The following is an 11,363-nucleotide window of genomic DNA, read 5'->3' as shown; positions in this document are numbered from 1 at the left end:
GTTAACCTGTAAGCCTATCTTAACTGTTTGAATGAAATTAGCTCATTTGATGAAAATCTTATTTGCTATTGAAAGCAAGCCTGAAGTGTTATCTTTAATTATGAGCTTAAATTTCTCACGTGATTGAAGTGTTATTCACTAAATTGTTCACAAACGCATTGTCTGTTTTTGTCATAATTTAGCAAAAAATGATCAACAATCAATTCCAGTTTTAAAAAATCCAATTTTAGCAAAAGGACGCAATTTTTACCAGAAACCATCATTCTTACAAGCAATACCCAATTTTTAACAGAAAATACCCAATATTTGCCAATATATAACCAATTCAGCCGAAAAATTCTAAATTCATACCAATAAATACCCAACTCTTGCCAAGAATACCCGAATTTGTAATACCCGAAGAACTCCATCTTTTAATAAAAATTTTATATACTTTATCAAAAAATTCCCAACTTTCAACCAATGTAATACATTAATGTAAATTGATGTTTTTTTGAATTGATGCTTTAGTAATCAATGGTATGCTGCTTTTGTAATTAACGGAATTTCAATTTTTACATTATCGTGTTTTAACAATTTTTCTTGAAAGCAACAACTTCTGTTATAAAATGCTTTTTTGATATCTAAATTTTACAAAAAATGGTTTTTTATGGAAATTTGATTTCAAAAAATTCTTTTTCTGCAAAAATGCTGATACAAAAAAGTTTTATTTTAGAAAAATTATTTTTAATATATGCGTTTCTTATAAACATCGTTCAAGTTGTTTTTGAACATTTATTTTTTGGTAAAAAATGCTTTCTTTAAAATTTCTAAATTTTACAAAACAGCTTTTTCTTTTATAAGTTTTTACAAAAATGTCATATTTTTCTCTAAATTTGTAAAAAAAATAATTTTCTGGAAAACCTTATACAATTGAAAAAATGTTTAAAAAGTTTTCTGTAGAAAAATGCTTTCCTTCTAATATCTAGTTCGTACAGAAATGTAGCCTTTTTTATGCGAATTTGATAATTGAAAACTGGGAAAGATGCGTTCTTTGGTTGACAGCGTCATATGAAAAAGGTAACAATTATGTTTTGAACTTTCTACAATGTAAATGTGATGAAAACTTTTTCACCGAATTTCTCTAAGAGATCGCAAGCTGTAATTAACGATTGAGATGAAGCGAGGAGATATTTAATTCTAATTCTTACAAAATTGTTTATCAAAAAGTGCTTCTCTTTGCAAATTTCATTGTTTTATTAATCAATTTTTGATTATTGTTCGGAACTAACAGATCGTTGATACAGTCATTGCCGCGAGGCGCGCTCTGGCTGCCCAAAAATCTCGGAGTTCCGAATATCAAGACAAGATAGTTGTACGGTGGGTAAGCAAGAACTTTGATATAAACGAACGTAAATAATCAATGAGAAAAAGTGCGCAGATAGTGAAATGTACTTCCTACAAATTTGTGTATCAAATCCTTCTTTTGTTTGCATATTTCAGTCCTTGATTTTCTACATTTTACACTTCCTTGATATATTTCAGCAAATACACTTCCTTGATATATTTCAGTCCTTGATATATTTCAGTAAAATACTGTTGTTCATGAAAAATGGTCGATTTATTTTATGTCTGGTCCAAGACGAAATCAACGATCTGTTAGTTCCGAACATTAACACAAGATTTCTGGTGGCAAAGATAGAATGGAAGCAATCGTCTCCACGCGAAAATTGCATCCTGTTGGTTAACTCTGGTTTCGTTTTTGATCTGACAATACTTAATTCGACAATTTTTTTTCAAAAAATAAATATACTGAAAAAATATTTGTAAACAAAAGAATTTTTTTTATTCACAAATTGTTCTTTGTACATGAACTATATTAGACTATCAACATGGATCTTTATTTGCAATCAACGATCTGATTTTTCCAGAGCTTTTCTGTGATCAGACATAAAGTAAATCGACATAAAGTAAATCGAATAATGTTTTGCAGAAATGTATGTGTAAAATATAAAATTAAAGAATTGAAATATGCAAACAATAGAATGTTTTGATACACAAATTTGTAGGAAGTACAATTCGCTGTCTCCTCAATTCTTCTCAATGGTTATTTCCGATGGTTTTCATCAAAGTTTTTGTCAAATTTGCATAAAAGAATACATATTTGTAAGAAATAGATCTTGTAAATAGATTTTGTAAAATAGATTTTGTAAAATTTATGTGAATTGTTTATTTGGGTAATTTCTCAATTGTATGAGTAATTTGTAAGTTGTATGAGTAGTAAAGGTAAAGCTAATAAATAAATTGAATCGAAAACGTTGAAGAACTGGTACAAAATCTTTGCAAATTTCATTGTTTTATTAATCAATTTTTGATTATTGTTCGGAACTAACAGATCGTTGATACAGTCATTGCCGCGAGGCGCGCTCTGGCTGCCCAAAAATCTCGGAGTTCCGAATATCAAGACAAGATAGATGTACGGTGGGTAAGCAAGAACTTTGATATAAACGAACGTAAATAATCAATGAGAAAAAGTGTGCAGATAGTGAAATGTACTTCCTACAAATTTGTGTATCAAATCCTTCTTTTGTTTGCATATTTCAGTCCTTGATTTTCTACATTTTACACTTCCTTGATATATTTCAGCAAATACACTTCCTTGATATATTTCAGTCCTTGATATATTTCAGTAAAATACTGTTGTTCATGAAAAATGGTCGATTTCTTACAAATATGTATTCTTTTATGTATTCATGACGGAAGAACGGAAGAACGCCTTTGTTAAAAGTCTGTTTTAACATATGTAAACTTTTTGGGGAAATTTTTAAAAAATGAAATATTTTCATTGAAAATTTTACGGAAAAAGCTTTTAAATAAAATCATTTTAATGAAAAGCGGCATCTTTTTACGAATTAGATTTAATAAAAAAAAGCTTTTTTCCGCTGAAAATTAAGCTAAAGTTTTTATTTCTCAAATTTCCATGGTTCAAGTTATACTTAGTGTTTTTCTCTTTTACAGTTGCTACATCATCATTCATCGCTTGAAAGAAGTGGGCCTTGAGGTTCGCATATAATTTCGCAACTTTGATATTCTTTATTCAAAGTTATTTTCAGCTGAACGCAAAGAAAACTTAAACAAAACAAAAAACTTGCGCGCTTCGAACATTCTGCAGATATTTATTATCTGAACATTCAAATGCTATTGCGCACCAAAGCAATGATTTTTGTTGTCCCTTTTTTAGTTTTTATCCGTTTTTTGTCCATCTATACTAGAATTCAATTTTGACCCATGGAAGAAGTCCACGATGTGAAGAATCTTCACTGTTGACTTTAGAGTTGAATAATTAGGTTTGTTTTATAAAATTAAAGATGTCTCCTGAAGGGAACAATTTCTAGTTATTGTTTGTTAGCTGAATAGAAAGAAGAGAAAGTAGAACAATACAATTGACTTTTGTATGTGTGCAATGATGGAAATCAGTTCTTTATGCCCAAATTGCAATGTAATAATTTAGATAATAATTGGTGAATTTCAATCACATGAATGAGATCTGGACAATTTTCATAATTGTGATAGACCTTTCTTAAGCATTATATGGATTATACTTTGTCTACATGAGTTCTATGAACCCTACAAAGGTTAAGTCCACTAATTAATTGAACTTATTTTAATAAAATTATGCTTTTTGACGCCTATAATATGAGGTGATTGAGACACTATTATGATGTAGTTGCGACAATTTAGTGAATAACAGTTCGATCACGGGAGGATTTTATGCTAATAAATAAAACTAACATTTCAGGCTTGTTTTTAAGTGTAAATAAGGCTTTCATCAATTTCAATTCAAATAATTCGGAGAAATATATAGTATAATTGTTTAGTATGAACAAAAATTTAATCAATTGGTCGAACAGAAGTTTTTGCTTTTTTGTATTAAATTACTCTTATCGGGTTTTTCACGTAATGCACTCAATGGGACCACCCGAAACGTTTACTTGTTATAATTTAGCTGATAAAAAATTCAAGCTTGTAAAGTCTCGGAAACATTGGCAAAATTGGAAATGATTAGGTAGTTTTGTAAAATTTATGTGAATTGTTTATTTGGGTAATTTCTCAATTGTATGAGTAATTTGTAAGTTGTATGAGTAGTAAAGGTAAAGCTATTAAATAAATTGAATCGAAAACGTTGAAGAACTGGTACAGTTTGATACATCTGGCTGAAATCAAGGCTAATTGTGCTCTGATGGGATTTGAAAAAAAATGGAAAAAGGAGATGAATCCAAAAATTGCCTTTTTAGTCCTGTGAGTTGGCAGGAAGTTGGTCTGACAAACGGTGCTGATTGTGCATTGAGGGGGAACTGAACTGTAGAAAAATAATACCAATGAATTGGAACTTTTTTGTAACATTTTGCAATTATTCTTACAAGCGGTTAGTGCATTGGTAAGTCTTTTGCCGGAAAAAGTCTATCCTTAATCGTTAAACAATTTTTTTTAAATGTATACAATTTTGATGAGATTTTCAATTTTTTTGTGGTAATAACTGAGGTAATTTTGGTTATTTTGTGCAAAAAATTGGGTTAAAATTCGTTATTTGCTCTATAATTGGCTCTATTTGAGTTTAAAATTTGTTACATTGGTTGAGCGTTGGGAAATTTTTGATAATTATATATTTTTTTAATTGAGTTTTAAATGGGGTTATTCATGGCGAAAATTGGGTATTTTTCAGGCAGAAATTGGGTCTTTTGTAGCTGAATTGGGTAATTTTGGACAGCAATTTGGTATCTTTTGGTAAGAATTGGGTATTTCTTAGCATCAGTTTGGTATATTTGGCAAGTAAGGTGTATTTTTTTTGGTAAAAATGGTTATTTTTAGTAAAGATTGTAATTTAAAAAAAATGGGTATTTTTCTCAAAATTCGGAGTGTCTTCACTCAAGCGGATATAGGTGCATCATTGAAAAACTGATGAAAATAGACTATGTAATTGGTAACATCTAACATCTTGTTTTTTATCACTCAAGCGAATATAGGTACATCTTTGGAACATAGATGAAAAAAGAGTATATGTAATTGGTAACATCTGGCATATGTTCACTCAAGCGAATAAAATATCGTTGCATCTTTCAAAAAATGATGAAAATAGGCTATACTTAATGTTAATACATATTTACATCCTCTTACCCCCCCCCCCCCCCCCCCAATCTTGCAGACTACCTACTACTGGTGCTCATTCGATTCAAACAATTGCGACGTTTCTACAAAGCTGTTCCGATGGTTTTCTTTTGTTCATCTCCAATTGTGCAGGCATAGTCATAGAAGCCATCCAAGCAAATAGTTGTCTAGGCTATTCATTTGCTTTTTGTCTGCTTTGTTCTTCGACAAAATGAAGTTTTAGTTTTTTATAGAAATAGCCATTTTTCATCGATTCACAGCCCATTTCGAATTCTTCATCGGGTCATTGAGACTAACTTTCGTAAATCGGTCTAAATAACCATAAGGATTATCATACATGTTTACAATTTGCGAAATTTGAAAAAGTTCCCTTTGGTTTTTGTTTGTGTTAGTCAAAATCGCTCTGGGTACAATCAGTTATGATTGACTTTTTTGGGTCAGTTTTTAAGAGACCTAGTTAATAGAGCTGCGCTGCCCGTTGCGTTGAGTGTGCAACCTTAACGTTTTGTACTTTTAGCAGTCATAATCAATCCACCTGTAAAACCTTGGTTTTCGTTGTTTATTTTGTGTGCACGGTATTTTTGATTGATTTCTTGTGATCAATGACAGGTAGATTTTTTCTCATTGGGTAGTTTCTGAATTTCAAATACCCCGAAGCACTTTCCCGATGAGGACTGGGTATTCTATTGCGCGTTTATTTTTCTCTATTGGGTTTTTCATACTTGTATTATCAATTGGTATCAGTCAAATCAGAACTGTATATGGCTCAACTTTTAAAGCTGTTGAGAGCTCTTTGATACGACTTAACATTTAGAGGTTCTGATTACACAGACTTCTTTTTAAAGTCATGCTTCTATCATATCAATTAAGTTGCCGAACTGTGTTATTGATCGATTTTTGGATGTAAAAGATTTTGAGCTATCGGAAAAACTATTTTTTCATCTTATAAGGGGTTCATTATAACATTGGAAGTAACATTGGAAGTATGGAAAAAGATTTTATCTACTGCAACAAAATGTTTTTTGACAGATCGAGACGTGATCTGTTCCCATTCTCTAATGACCAGAAGAAGTTCTTGATATAAAATAAAAACTATGTAAATCCAGCTCAAAGGACTGTCTTTTTTTTCGACATAAAATACATCCAAATTCTGTTCAAAATAGAGTCTTTTTTGTTCAAAATAAAAATCTCATCAAAATTGTGTTCAAAATAACATCAAAATTCTGTTCAAAATATTTTCTTTTGGCTGAAAATAACATTTTACGTTATTTTTTCTCAGTATTTTAAACTCGGAGAATCGAGTGTGTCTACGGTTATTGGGGCAAAAGTGCTAGTTTTGTTTCACTTTCTGGATAAGTATTATTTATCTAGTGCCGATCTCTCCATGAAAATTTTCCAGAATTCTTGTGCCTGCTCGAGTTTAAAATGAATACAGAAACTCATGTCAATCTAACCCTCAACATCCTTGAAAGTTATATCCCAAATTACAGTGACGTCATTCGCCTTTTTCTCAGTCCCGTAGACGTGGGGTATGGCAATGTTTCGCTGAAATTATTTGAATTCTCGGAACCTCCTAGGCCAGTAACCCTTAAGAAACCGTCAAACTCGATCAATTCTACCTCCGTTTCCAGGAAAAGAACAAACGTGATTTCGCATGTTCCGAAAACTCCAAAACCTAAAATCCAGAGCAATGTTGTTACGTCGAACCAAAGGCAAGTTGCGGTTGATGGTTTTGAACAGAATCCGGCAGATTTTGTGACATCAACGCAGAATTTAGACACTGGTAAAAAGTCCTTCAAATGCAAATTTTGTGGATATGAATATCACGAGAGGTCAAAGGTCACTCGTCACGTGTCCTTGAAACATATAACTGGGGGTCCTGTGATCAAGTGCAATTTATGTGAGTATACAGCTAAGCTGAAATTTGTGATGAAGAAACATTACATGGGAAAACACCAGCTGCCGGAATCGATGGCAAACGGCGCTCTTTATTGAACGATTGATCATGCAGTTTTTACATCTGTTCAGTCATTCATTTCGGGGATTATATAATCGTGCTGAACCCGTATGAACAAAATAATCGTAGTTATTCGACTGATAATAGTCGTTAAAAGTTGCTGAAACGTTTTTAAAACAATGAAATGAAAAGGATTAGAACTGATGCATTGCCCAGCTTAATTCATGTTTAAGGTAAAGTTTTCCAGTTGTTATTTGTTTTTGAGTTGCAATTTGAATTTGTAGAATTGAATAGATAGAAAAGGTGTATATTGTATATTTGTTCATTAATAGCTGCGAAGCGATAGCGAGGCTATTATTGATCTCATCCGTGTCCGGGCAAAACAGTTCCAAATTGCAAAATATTCTCAGACAAAGATTTCAATAAAATCAGACAAAATATTCCCAAATTTATATTGAAACAATTGTAAATTTAATCTGCAAACAATTAACAAAAATAATCTATGTTTTTTGAATTCTTTTTCTAATTAATATGAAAGATATTAGATTAAGCCAAAAACTTGTTTCATAATAAATTATGTGGCAAAACCTATGTTGTCATCAGCTTAAAAATTGTTTAATAAAATACAATCATATAAATAACTTAAGGATTTGTTAATTGGTGTGCATGTTTAACTCTATATTTAGTTCGGACTATTTTGCCCGGGACTGTTTTGTCTTGTCACCGATCTCATCGTAGTTTTTAACAATTCAAAAGAATTTGATCTGTATTAAGGCGCCGTCTTTTTGCGACTCCTAAAGAAGTATGCAGAAGTCTTCTTTAAATCATTTATTTTCTGGGTTGAAATTGAACCCGGAAGCAAAGCGCCTGAAAAAGCGATTTAACGATAAATCAAATTGTGCAGCGAAAAGTGTGGATTTTATTCATACTGCTAGTTTTGAGAGAGCGAAAAATTGAGACTTTTTTATATTCAAGTTTTAAGTAAACTAAAAATGATATTAACAAGGAGGCTTGGTAATGTGCGTTTGCACATAAAGTTCCGACACCGCTCATCCACATTTTTGGCATTAATGTCTGCCAAATGAGGAACAGATAGAAAACCCCAAAAAAATTCAAGTATTTTTCAAAAAAATATGTGTTTGAACAAAAAGACCGCATCCAAAGCAAACAACTCAGTGGAGTAAAAAATGCCGCATTAGATCGATTAGATCAGCTTTTTTAAGAATACAAGTCAAGACGAACAACAAAATCAAACAACAATAACAACAAACTTTAGTTACATCCAAGGTCGAAATAGCGTCGGATAATGCTGAAACTAAACAAAACAACATGTACCTCACTGTAAAAGATATGGGACCACTCCATAAAAAGGGTCGTAAAATGTTGACAAAAAGGAACAAAAAAACAGCTAAGTTAAAAAAAAATTGGCTGAAAATTTTGAAAACAATTATTTGAAATGTAATGAAAACAATTAGATAGCAATAGAAAATATCAAACACGTTTATGATGACATACGCCTCTATCGGAGCGCATTAAGACCTGTCATTATTCATTTTTTATGTGATTACAATAAAAATAACAAATAGAGACAACATTTGTCATTCTTATATACAACACAGAGACAAAATTCAATTAAAACTTGCGAGAAAGCGCTGTCGAAGCCGTAAAGCCATATTTTGACCTCAAAATATGTTCAGTTGAGCGTTTCTCGAACGCAAATAATGTGCTATGCGACCTCTCATTAATGAGAATGGGTAACAAGTAGACAAAAAGATTTAAAAAGGGAAAATTATGTAATATTTTGGTATTTTCGGAAACAATTATTTTCGAAGCCATTATTTATTTTCAAATTATTTTCATGAAAGCCATTTGAAATGAAATAATTAAATAAGCTAGCTTGTGCGTCCAAAGGAAGCGCTTGAGACGTGTATTTGTTCGGAATTTGTCTTACGTCTACAAAAGGAACCACAAATATAGACAACAATAAAAAATTAGTTCACTTTTTTTTGCGAAAAACCCGTGTCGAAGCCTGTAAATTCATAACGAATTCTTGAAAAAAACATTAGCTTTAATACACTTGCACCTTGCCTCGACAATAAAGTCATATGTGACCTTTAATCACTGGGACTAGGCAACTAATAAACAAAAAACACAAAAAAAATTGAAGTTAAGAAGTTCTTTTTTATTTTTGAAAATTATTGTTTTCAAAGTCATGGAACTCATCGGCTATCTTCTCAAATCAGAAAAAAATATGCTTATTAATTCCTCCATGAAAACCACATGAGACCAGCCATTATACAGGAAAATTCATAGGACCGAAAGACAAAGTAAAAACGACAGCTAAAGGCAACTGTAAAAAGTTCAATAAAAATTCTTCGAGAAAGGGGTGTCGAAGCAGTTGAAACCAAAATCCGTGCCTTCCAATACCTATATATGTTCAATTGTGTTTGATTTTAAATGCCAATAATGCAACTTTTGAACTTTTGATAATCTGATAATTTGACAAAACGAATATAAACGTGAAAAATTAGCCAATGCCTTAAAATTAAAAAAAAAAATGTAAAATCTAGTAGTATCAAAGCCAGAAAAACAAAATGTAACGCTTTAAACCACACAAAAGATTAAAATTTAGTTCCGTAAAAAACGAGGAATAAGAAACAGTCTCTCTTGCCGACACTAAGCTACAAGTTGACTAAATTAAGAATAGTGGCAAAGTTCAATAAGCCATTGTTTATTTAAAAATCAAACATTTTTAAAAGTCAGAACGACCCTAATCTTTCGAGTTAAGAAACTAGATACATTGTTTTGGATTTGCTTAGGAAACCATTTGGACCTGTCTACAGTGAGTTTTGATTTTAATGGTTCTGTTCTTTAATTAACTTAAAATATATCGAATTTTGTTAAAAAAAAAGACCGACTGATTACAATCCGAATTATTTTTGGATTGTAACAGTCCAAGATTGGACCAAAACCAGCCGTGATATTGCTGTTTGTCCATTAAGAACTTTCTTTTGCTTCGGGTGTTATAGATCTAGATAGTTTGTAAGTTAAGAGATTTGAAAAAAATGCTGCGTTTTTAATAATCATAAAGTTAGCAAAAAACGGCCAAATTTTCATTCCAGACTACTCTCAATGCAAGTAGAAGTAGGACTAGCTCCCTTTGTAGTTTATAAAGATTTTATTAGTTGTTTTCGGGTGAGTACTTCCGGCAAACTTGGTCAAAGTGGAGCAAAATTTTAGCCAAAAAAAATAATTCCAAAAAATTTATCAAAACTTTTTTGTCTTTTAAAAAAATCTACAGTTCTTATTGTTAACAATCTTTGCAAGTTTTAGCAAAATTGTCGAAATTTTAGGAAAAATTCTGGAAAATGTCAATAAAAGTAATGCAAATCGGTCTAATATTCACAAAAATTTAATCCACGATAACTCGCTCTAGAAAACGAAATTAAAAAAAATATTTTTAATTCCGTTTTCTACGATGGACGTGCTTTTTATTGACACTACTCACGACTCTCTACGGTTAATATATCGATCGGCCAAATTTGTCTGAACAAAAAAACCCAGTTGAGTATCTAGTTCCTCCCCCCCTTGAGAAAGGTCAGAACAAAAATTGTTTTTATAGAAAAGTTTTTTGTCGATAATAAAGATTTCTTCTTTTTTAAATTTTTACTGAGAATCGACTATTCTTCATATGCATTTCTGGTGACAAATTGATTACACTTTACTTGGTATAAGGCAGATTTTTGATGAGAAGTATTACGCAAAATTGACAAAAATTAGCCAATTTCATCAATTTCTTAAAGTTTGATTTTATTTTTGTTAATTTCAAATAGTTTTTGAGCCAATTTTAGCTTTTGAACTGAAATTGTGGGGGGGGGGGTAAACAATATAGCTGGTCATTGATCGGAAAGAGACTATAGCATGCTCTTCGTTTCTCACTTATAGCCGTCAGCTTCACCGCCTTTTGCTTGATTGTTTGTACTAGAATATTTTTTCAGCTGGCTTGGGTGATTTGACTTTTCGTCAAAAGAAACCGGATAAACTGGTTGAGCTCGAGGGCATTAAGATGCTGAGCAGCTCTCTTAGAGCTTTACTAACCCCCCGCCCCTCATCCCGCACAGCTTTTATCCTTGCTTTTGTCCACTGAGGCTAGCCGCCTACGCTTAAGCTAATTACAAACAAGGCCAACCCCCCCCTCCCGCCTGTTGTTCGAGAGAAACTCGTGCGACGGTAGTCAGTTATGTTTACTCTGTACTACTCA

Source organism: Convolutriloba macropyga, chromosome 3 (assembly GCF_964194025.1).
Source record: "Convolutriloba macropyga chromosome 3, txConMacr16.3, whole genome shotgun sequence".
NCBI classification, from domain to species: domain Eukaryota; kingdom Metazoa; phylum Xenacoelomorpha; order Acoela; family Convolutidae; genus Convolutriloba; species Convolutriloba macropyga.
Note: the sequence above shows the minus strand (reverse complement) of the source record.